The 10,183-nt window shown below is 37.0% G+C and overlaps 1 long non-coding RNA gene across 1 annotated transcript; it reads left to right on the forward strand.

The window, feature by feature from the left end:
- Window positions 1-90: 90 nt before the first annotated feature.
- LOC145719698 (uncharacterized) lies at window positions 91-4,425 on the forward strand. The gene is made up of 2 exons (XR_014142555.1): window positions 91-1,525; window positions 3,111-4,425. It is a non-coding gene; the product is annotated as an uncharacterized LOC145719698 (long non-coding RNA).
- Window positions 4,426-10,183: the final 5,758 nt, after the last annotated feature.

Consider the following 10,183-nt stretch of genomic DNA (forward strand, 5'->3'; position numbering starts at 1 on the left):
ATCTTAGAATTTCTTCACTTCTGTTCTAGGTACTTCCCCAACAAAGCGAGAATCAACACTGCATTTTAATAAGTGAAGGACTGAGAAGTCCTGCCAGGAATAATTCTATTTAAGATTCTGGACTCCTTAGTCTGGCCTAAGAGGCTCTTTACCACTTGACTCCTGCCTGCCATTCACTGATGTTAGAAAGAATGTGCTAGGGATGCCTGGGTGGCTCAGTTGGTTAAGCGTCTGCCTTCAACTCAGGTCATGGTGCCAGAGTCCTGGGATCGAGCCTGGCATCGGCCTCCCTGCTCAGCAAGGAGGCTGCTTCTCCCTCTGCCTGCCGCTCCCCCTGCTTGTGTGCTCTCTTAACCTGTAATGCCTCCACGTTGTTGACCTCATCCCTCATTCAGTTAATCTTTGCTAGCTTTCTCATCTGCATTTTCATGACAGTATGTTGTACCTCTGTCATAAAGTTATTATCCAGTTTATGTTGTTTATGGATTGGATCTTTTTTTGTTAAACTAGGTCCTTCTTGAGGATAAAGACCTATGTTCATACTGTACCGTGCACTTGGCACAATGCCTAATGGTTGTAGAGTAGACACTTAATGATAGAATGAATGGTTGAGCCACTGAATGAAGGCAGGTTGGAACTCAGCCTGGTGTTATGGAGAAACATTAGTATTCTAACTGGTCTTCATATCCATTTTATATATATTTTCTGGTGCAAGTTTCGTACACTTTTTTTTTTTTTCCAAATGATACTTGTGGCTGTCCATTGCTTGAGAATTAATAAGTCCATGCTCTGTACTATGATATTCAAGATACTCCATGGTCTAGCTTTAGTTCTCCTTCCTAGTTTATCTCCCACTATTCCTTAGTTTGTATTCTCCCAGCCAAATGTGACTACATTTTCATGATCAGACTCTTTGTGGCTTTGCTCAGCTGATACTTCTGATATTATATTCCCGTCTCAGCCTATTGAAATCCCAGTACCCTTCAAGACTTACCTCAGGTTTTCTCTCAACTCTTAAAATGGAAAAAATGGGGTCCTATCTGATCCTGGCACATTGGGCTCTCTTAATTTAAAATTAGTTAAAATGTATCTCTTATCGTTATGGATGTAATTTTTATATCTTCTGGTGGAGGACAGAGATCTTACACTCAGTACTTTGCTTATAGTAGATATGTAATACATTTTTTTCAATTAGGCTATTACATAGGGTGTAGAAATAAAGATAAGAATTGTAATGAGATCATTACTTGGTTAAAATATTAGGCAGGTTGTAATAGTGTTAAGTGATACAAACTCATAATATCTACACATGGGATTAAAGTGACTTTTGTTTTTACTACATGATTTATGAGGAGGTTAGTTGAGGAGAGCCAAGGGTAAATATTAGTTGATCTATGTAAATGTCTTATTTTATGTAAATATGATGTAGTGTTACTCTTTTTAGTTCTTAGTGTACATCTGAAGAAAACATGAAATCTAAATAAAAATTTTTCCTTTCTTTTGTAGGAATCAAGGAAGGACTGAGGTAAGATTATTTCTGTGAAAATTTTATTTAAAACATGAGATTATTTTACTATGTATTAGTAATAGTAAAGAGAAGGTGGTGTTTGCATTCTGGAAAACTCCACATCAAACTAGTGGCTGATGGTGAGGAGCACATAACAGCATTGTGTGAATGAATGGACTTCTTTTTAGTTGTTCATTCTTAGCATTTTTCTGCTTTGACCTAAACTATCCCCTCTCAGTACTGTTGCTTATCTCTTTAATACTTTAACATTATTTCAGCGTGGCAAAGGCATTTGGTCTGGATTTTTCAGGGCTTTAGGTTTTGACCCATTAAGTCCAGGACATAATTGTGGTACCTATCACATAGTAGAGAAATATTTAACAAATGCTTCATAATCTTTCCTATGTGGTTGGGATATTAGTATTTTATGTTTATAAATCTTTTGATGTAAAATGTGATGTTCCTTTGGGGAGATCTAGTATATAGTAAAAATCATTTTGAAAGAACAACTGCTAGTATGTGTTTTTATTCTAAACCTCAGTGTTGCATTATCTTTATAAATATTTAGTTGTGGGGTGCCTGGGTGGCTCAGTCGGTTAAGCGTCTGCCTTCTGCTCAGGTCATGATCCCAGGGTCCTGGGATCGAGCCCTGCATTGGGCTCCCTGCCCAGCGGGAAGCCTGCTTCTCCCTCTCCCACTCCCCCTGCTTGTGTTCCCTCTCTCACTATGTCTCTCTCTGTCAAGTAAATAAAATCTTTAAAAAAATATAAATAAATATTTAGTTGTATTTGTTAAAATATTCAAAAATGAAACAGCACCATGTACTCCTACAGTAGTCATTAAAACCTAAAAAAAGAAATATATTTTCTGCTTATGGGAGTGTTTAAGCATTCTTAGTTAATAGCTCACTTTTTCACCCTTTAAGTACAATTGCTTTTTTAATACTCTTAAAATACTCACTTATTCAGCAAATACTGTTTTCCTTCTATGTGCCAGGCATTTTGCTGTATATTTATTTGTATTTGTTATATATTTAAATATATATTTAAGTATATGTGTTCATAAGGATATAAATGTAACAAGACATGATCCCTTGAAATCACAGACCTTAGGGAAAAAAAATTATTTCTGTTTTGGAAATAGAATTTCTTCAGCCATAAACCAGAGAACACATTCAAAAGCTGTCTCCTATCTTTATAATGGTAGATTAGTCCCACCCATTATTCTGACAAATGGGAATATATTCTCTCTCTAAGATTTATTTATTTTATTTGGGGTGGGGAGGGGCAGAGAGAGTCTTAAGGAGACTCTACGCTGAGCACGGAGCCTGACGTGGGGCTTGATCTCACAACCCTGAGATCACGACCTGAGCCCAAACCAAGAGTTAGATGCTTAACTGACTCCACCCAGGTGCCCCAGATTCTCTTTTTATGACTAGTATTAAGGATTTTTAAAAATAAAGTTTTAGGTAAATGTTTAATAAAATGTCTAGAAACGAAGATTCACATTTTTAAAGAAGTATTTGATTTAATCAGAATTTCTGTGAAAGATACTTTGAATACATAAGTCTGTTGTAATAAGCTCTTGTTAATGTGTCTGTTAGGTGTCATTTACTTTGAATGAGGATCTTGCAAATATTCACGATATTGGTGGAAAACCAGCTTCAGTCAGCACTCCTAGAGAACATCCGTTTGTCTTACAAAGTGTTGGAGGACAGACATTAACAGTCTTTACTGAGAGTTCATCAGGTAAGTGGGAATAGAATTATTTAATATGATTCCCGTACCTGTTGTATAGATGTTCTGTCTCAACATATATTTTGAGGTCATTACCAAGGCTGCTCTACCTGTTGTTCTGTCTACCTCTGTTCATATCATGCTACTTATTTCTCTAAGTACTTTCCTGTGATTAATGAAATTTTGGCTATTACTTGAAGGGTTTAGTTTCCATTTGGGGCATGAAGAAATAGAACAAAGCAGATGGAAGAGTGTGGTGCATCAAGCTGTCTCCTAGGATGTTGAAGAAACAGTATTGTGAGTTTTGCCAAGATAAGGTCATACTTGCCTGTTTTGGTAAATTGATATTCAGCAATTATAAGTTGTGCTTAAAAAAAGAATACTGCTTAATATTAGGGAATATGTTAGCCTGAATTTTTGCTTTTGTGGGTTTTGATACTAAGAGGGCATTTTTAGTGCAGAGAGATGAACTGTTTGTAATGTATTTTGGTTTTGACTTCCAAGAAGTTCTGTGTTAAGTATAGTTTGTAAATTTTGTGTGTTTGCTCTCAGATATTTTACCAGTTCAATAAATCAGAAGCAGGTGTTTCAGTTTGTGCATTAAATACAGAGGAAACTTTTTTGCAGCGTACATCTATGTTTATTTTCATTGTTATTTGATTTTTACCTTACCTGAATTTAGAATATTACTATTAACACAGCAGGGCAACTCATTTTAATGGAGCTAATTTCTCATATCTAATTTAAAAAGTTCAGGGGTGCCTGGGTGGCTCAGTCGGTTAAGCAGCTGCCTTTGGTTTGGGTCATGATCCCAGGGTCCTGGGATGGAGCCCCGCATTGGGCTCCTTGCTCAGCGGGGAGCCTGCTTCTCCCCTGCCTGCCATTCCCCCTGCTTGTGCTTGCTCTCTGTCTGTCTCTTGTTCTCTCTGTGTCAAATAAATAAATAACCATAAAAAAAATTTTTTTTAAGTTTATTGGTTGTCTAACGAAAATGATTTGTGATTATGTATCTTCATTAAACATTACAAAGAAAGCTGTAAGAAATTATAGTATGTTAAGAATGTTACTGTTTTTAAAAAAATATGTTCAGATAAATCTTTTGTGGTGTCTTAGATTACCAGGAGCTGTAAAAACTGATCTAAAAAATAAATCGGTCTCCCCCCACCCCCCACCTTGGACATAGAATGTAACAAAATGGTAAACTATAGGGGCGCCTGGGTGGCTCAGTTGTTTGAGCATCAAACTCCTGGCTGGTTTTGGCTCAGGTCATGATCTCAGAGTTGTGAGATGGAGCCCCACGTTGGTGGCGGTGGGGCTTCTCTCCCTCTGCCCCTTCCCCTGCTCTCTCTCTCTCTCTTTTTCTCTATAAAATAAATAAATCTTTTTAAAAAACCAAAATCATAAATTATAACTTTTCTATCATGTGGTTTAAGGTAACAGTTTTATTTTATTGCATTATCCTGATGCTACAGTAATTTGTAATATAGTATTATGGGAGGTAGAAAAAGTTAAACACATTCATTTTCTCTTGGAGAGGATTCAACTATTCAACAAATATTTATTGTATGCCACGTTATGCAGGGCATAGCATAGGTATATCCAAGGACTCAAATTTGTCTTGTGATTGGTAATATTCAGTAAGACCTGTTGAACCTGTGAGGTTTTCTCTACTTTTGTGGTTGTCCGTGGAGAAGAGGCATATGGCACCAAGACAGTAAACAGGAGGCAGAGCCTTGAACAAAGTTTGAACTACCTTTGCAGAGAAAGGTACCTTATTTGAGCTTTTTTACATTTTACTAAGTTGCTGATTTTTCCAACGCGTGGTTTATTATACAAAGGACAGTGATTTAGAAAGGTAAGATTTTTTTACCCTCAAAATTCATCTTCCATTTTTCATCTTATAAATCCTTTAGTATTGTGCTCTTTTTGAACATTTTGTGTTCACATTTCTGGTTATAGTATACTCCAAAGTGAATATGGTATTATAAGGATTACCTTGGCAGGGATATGGAAGAGGATCAAGATTGCCATCCTTTTTCTGGAGTTTGGACAATATGTTCTTGCTTTGTAGAACTCTGGTAGTACAAATGCAGATCTAAGTTGCTGTTAGATGCTGCACACTATAAGGAATTGTTTGCTTCTTAATCTCTGTCATTTCTGTTTGATGTCATTTTTCTTTGGCTCTCCTTGCACCTTTCTGTGCTTTAATTTTCCTTATTTGTGAAATCTAATAATAATTATTTACATTTATGTATAAATAGTAATTTTTAAAACAGAACAGCACTCTACATAATAAATGCTCAATAACTATTATTATTACTGTTATTAATTTCAGATCTCATTTTTTAAGATATAGAGATATATGGATATATGTACACATATGTATATGTGTGTGTGTGCATATATATATATATATATATATATATATATATATATTTTTTAAGTATGCTCTAGGCCCAATGTGGGGCTTGAACTCATGACCCCAAGATCAAGTGTTGCATGCTCTACTGACTAAGCCAGCCAGGTGCCCCTATATTAGATCTTATTTTTAAACACTTTAGGTTTCAAGTTTATTAAGGCATGTGCGTGCATTTTAGCTCATCTGTGTGTATATCATTTGATGAACTTCAGCCAGTAGAGATTTTTATGTTCGGTGTTTTTTGATTGCCTCGATGACCGAGAAGAAAGCTCTGTAGAGTTGTAATTAACAGTTTATTTCCTTTTCGGAGGAGTACTATGTCATTTGCCATTTCTAATCTTCAAGATCTCAGTTCCACAGCTGAGTTCTTTGAATCTCTACGAAGTCATGAGTAGACAGCAGAGGCTCGGTGACTGCATGACATATTTAAAATGCTAGATATAGGGTTGCCTGGGTGGCTCAGTCTATTGAGCATCCCACTCTTGATCTCAGCTCAGGGCTTGATCTCACAGTTGTGTGTTTGAGCCTTGTATTGGGCCTGCACTGGGCGTGGAGCCTACTTAAAAAAAAAGATATATATGTATGCATATTCTTCTGTGGGACAGGCCTGTAGCTTTCATTGGAGACTCAGAGGGATCTGTGACCCAAAAAAGCTTCAGAGTCCACACTCTAGTATTAACTTGGTTGATCAGGAACTGGCCAAAGTATGAATAACTGAGCCATTTTACAGTGAGTAAAGCCATTTATTTTACAATGAAATATACATAAAGCAGGCATTATCTTAAATATTTTTATGTTTTCCCTCAAGCATAGAGCTGTACCAGCTTATAAAAAATTGCTTTTTTAGGCTCTTCATTTTTTTTTAATAGTCCATAGGTCTATAAAATGTAGAATTTGGTAAGAAGAGTTAAAACCTCATTTGTTCAGTGTGTTGAGTTTAATTTTAATAACTTTATTCCTTCTATTAATATACATTTCGCTGGTTTTTGAGAGGTCCCCTTGAGCCAGTTTTTCTAATGATTCAGTTCTACATATTAGAGTATCTTTGTGGGGATGGAATTAGAGGGACTGATGATATCTTTTACATTGTCTCCTTAAAACTGCATTTCATGAGTGTTTTATGAACACAGTTTGTTTCTAGTTGAGTATTCCTATCTGAGGGAACATGTTTTATTTTATTTTATTTTTTATTTTATTTATTTTTTTAAAGATTTTATTTATTTATTTGAGAGAGAGAATGAGATAGAGCATGAGAGGGGGGAGGATCAGAGGGAGAAGCAGACTCCCCGCCAGGCAGGGAGCCCGATGCGGGACTCGATCCCGGGACTCCAGGATCATGACCTGAGCCGAAGGCAGTCGCTCAACCAACTGAGCCACCCAGGCGCCCGAACATGTTTTATTTTTAAGGACTGTTTGGGGTTAGCCCTTTTTCTACTCCATATTTCCCTATGAAATTCTAAATCTATTTCCCTATTAAATATTTTTATTAGCTAGTATCCTTATCTCTCTACCCTTGTCTAGGGAGAAATTCCTCATGTATTTGGTCTTTATTTTTTTCCCCTTGGGTCTTTGGTTTAGTGTTTTAATCTACCATTGGTAATTAAATAACTTCGATTTTTTAAATAATTTACACCCCTACCTTTGTTCAAACTTAGGTTTTCTTTATAATTGCAAATTCTAGACTGAAAGTTGTTGTTCATTCATCTGTTTAACAGATATTTTCAATGTTAGGTCCTGTGTTAGAATAAGACTAGTGCCTGGGTGCACTAGTGCCTTGGAGTGCCTGGGTGGCTCAGTTGGTTGAGCGTCGGCCTCCGGCTCGGGTCATGGTTCCGGGTCCTGGGATCAAGCCTATCGGGCTCCCTGCTCAGTGGGAAGTCTGCTTCTTGCTCTGCCCCTTCCCCTGCTTGTGCTGTCTCTCATTCTCTCTCTCTCAAATAAATAAATAAAAATCTTTAATAAAAAAATAAGACTAGACTTCTGTTCAGCTGGGCAGCTGGTATGTGGAAAAAATACTACAGAAAGTGTTCTAATGGAGCTATGTATAAAGAAGAAAAAAGAGTACTTTAATTGCAAGAACTGGGAAAGACTTCAAAAGTGGAGATAATGTTTGAGCTGCACCTTGAGGTAAGCGTGCCTTGAATAGGAGGAAAGAAAGTAAAGATAAAATACATGTTTCTTGCCTTCAGATATCCTGTTCTTCACTTTACTTTCTCCTGCCTGTCATACTTGGTCATAATCTATCTAAAATCCATTAAATAGTCCTGGTTACGTCAAAGCAAAATAGCTCAGTTGTGTACTTGATAGCCTAGTTTAGAGATGAAAAGTTTGAATTGGTGCAGTGGGAGTGGAAAAGAGAATCCGGTTCTAGAGATAGTGGACAGTTTTTGGTGATGAATTAATCGGGAGAATTGGGTGAGTGGGAAGTCCAGAATGGTTTCCAGGCTTTTTTGGCTTGAGCATCTTGGTAAGTGGTGAGACCATTACTGAGTTAGACAATATTGGAGGAGATGGGCAGGATTAGAGCCGATAGAACCACAGTGGCGTTTTTGCTCTAAGTTTTCATTATCTTTGACCCCTCTGCAGCATTTTCAGCAAACTGATATTTGTAGCTACTGTTTGCAGGACCTCTTTTATTTAGACTTGGGATACTTTAGTGAGCAAAATCCCAGCCACTTCATTGTGCTTACATTTTAGTAAGAGGAAACAGCAACAAATAATAAATGTAATGAGTAAATCGTATCACAGTCTAGAAGGTGGTGAATTATCTGGGAGAAAAGCAGAAAATGGGATGAGGAGTACTGGGTTGAAGGTGGGGCTATCAAGTTTAATATTTTATTTTATTTTTAAGTAAGCTCTGTACTCAACCAACGTGGGCTTCAACTCTCAACCCCTGAGATCAAGAGTTGCATGCTCTACCGACTGAGGCAGCCAGGCACCCTGGGTCTTGCAAGTTTAAACAGTGTGGTCAGCATGGGCCCATTGAGAAGATGGTATTTGAACAGCCTTGAACTCCTTCAGATGACTTAGCCATATGGAGTTAGTTAGCCAGCTAGGAGTTTTCGAGGCAGAGGGAACACATTTGCCCTAAGGTGGGAGCGAGCCTGGCACATTCCAGGAATAGCAAGGAGGTCAGTGTGGGGTGGAATAGATGGGCCAACAGGAAGAGGAATAAGTAGTAGTAGGCTAGAGAGGAAGGGAGTTGGCAGTGGCAGATAATGAAGGGATTTGTAAACCCGGAAGGATTTGGGATTTTATTCTGAGCGAAAGGGGGAGCCACTGGAGGTTTTGAGCAGAATAGAGATTTGATCTGATTTACTTTTTTTTTTTTTTTAAGATTTTATTTATTTGACAGAGATAGCGAGAGCAGGAGCACAAGCGGGGAGTGGGAGAGGGAGAAGCAGGCTTCTTTGTTTCTCACTTTATTTCTTCCTCGTTATATTTTTATTTTGGCACGGTTGATTCCTTTACTTTCTTTTTGCTAATCAGAGTAGTTCAGCAGTGTGTTCTGTAACAGTTGGTTAACCACTGTACACATTATAATAAGCCCTATTCCCTGGATACTCTAGCAGCTGAGATAATTGGAAGTATGTGAGAATTTATTTGGTGGTGGCCTGCCTTATTTACTTTCAAGCCTGAATTTGGTAACATATACCAACACCTATTTGTCTTAGATGTGTTAGTTTGAATTTGAAGAAAACTTGTATCTGTGGGAATGCTCTTTGAAGATGCTGAATTACCAGTCATGTTGGAAATACTGTATAATTTATAATGTGCCTTGTGTGGATTATCCTGCAAGAATGGTAAATGAAGGATAAATCTAGGTAGTATTTTTATTTCAAGTTGAATTTTTGTTAGTGGGAAACATTAACTTGATACATTTCCCCCATTTGTTGAGAATGGGATATTAGTTGTATAATTTGCAGAGGTTTGAATTAAGTTTTACTTAGATGTGTATGTGGTTCTTAGTGTTCAAACTACACCTATTTCTTCTTCTTCTTTTTTTTTTTTTTTAAGGTTTTATTTATTTATTTGTTAGAGAGAGAGAGAGAGCACAAGCAAGGGGAGCAGCAGGCAGAGGGAGCCTGATGTGGGACTCTATCCCAGGACCCTAGGATCATGACCTGAGCCGAAGGCAGACGCTTAACTGACTGAACCACCCAGGCGTCCCAAGCTGTTTCTTCTTTTGTTGAATTTTTTTTTTTTTTCTTATCATTGCCTTTAGACATGAGTTATGTTCTGTTGCTTAAATCTGCACCATATGCTTATTACTAGTTACCATGCAATGGGACTCAGATTTTATTTAGCCTTATGTATCATAATTGTAATTGTAATTATTTTGTATTGTAATTATTGTAATTATTATTATTGTAATTGTTTACAATTTATTGTAAACAAAATTGTTTACAGTTTACAAGTTATTTGAGTTATTTTATATCCCTTTAGTGCAGTGGTTCTTGAACTTTTGGTTTCAGGAAGTAACATTTTTATGAAAAAAACCTGTTTTTTTATTTTTTTATT

The sequence above is a fragment of the Leptonychotes weddellii genome, unplaced genomic scaffold (assembly GCF_054177405.1).
Source record: "Leptonychotes weddellii isolate Sample4059 unplaced genomic scaffold, ASM5417740v2 HiC_scaffold_6447, whole genome shotgun sequence".
NCBI lineage: Eukaryota > Metazoa > Chordata > Mammalia > Carnivora > Phocidae > Leptonychotes > Leptonychotes weddellii.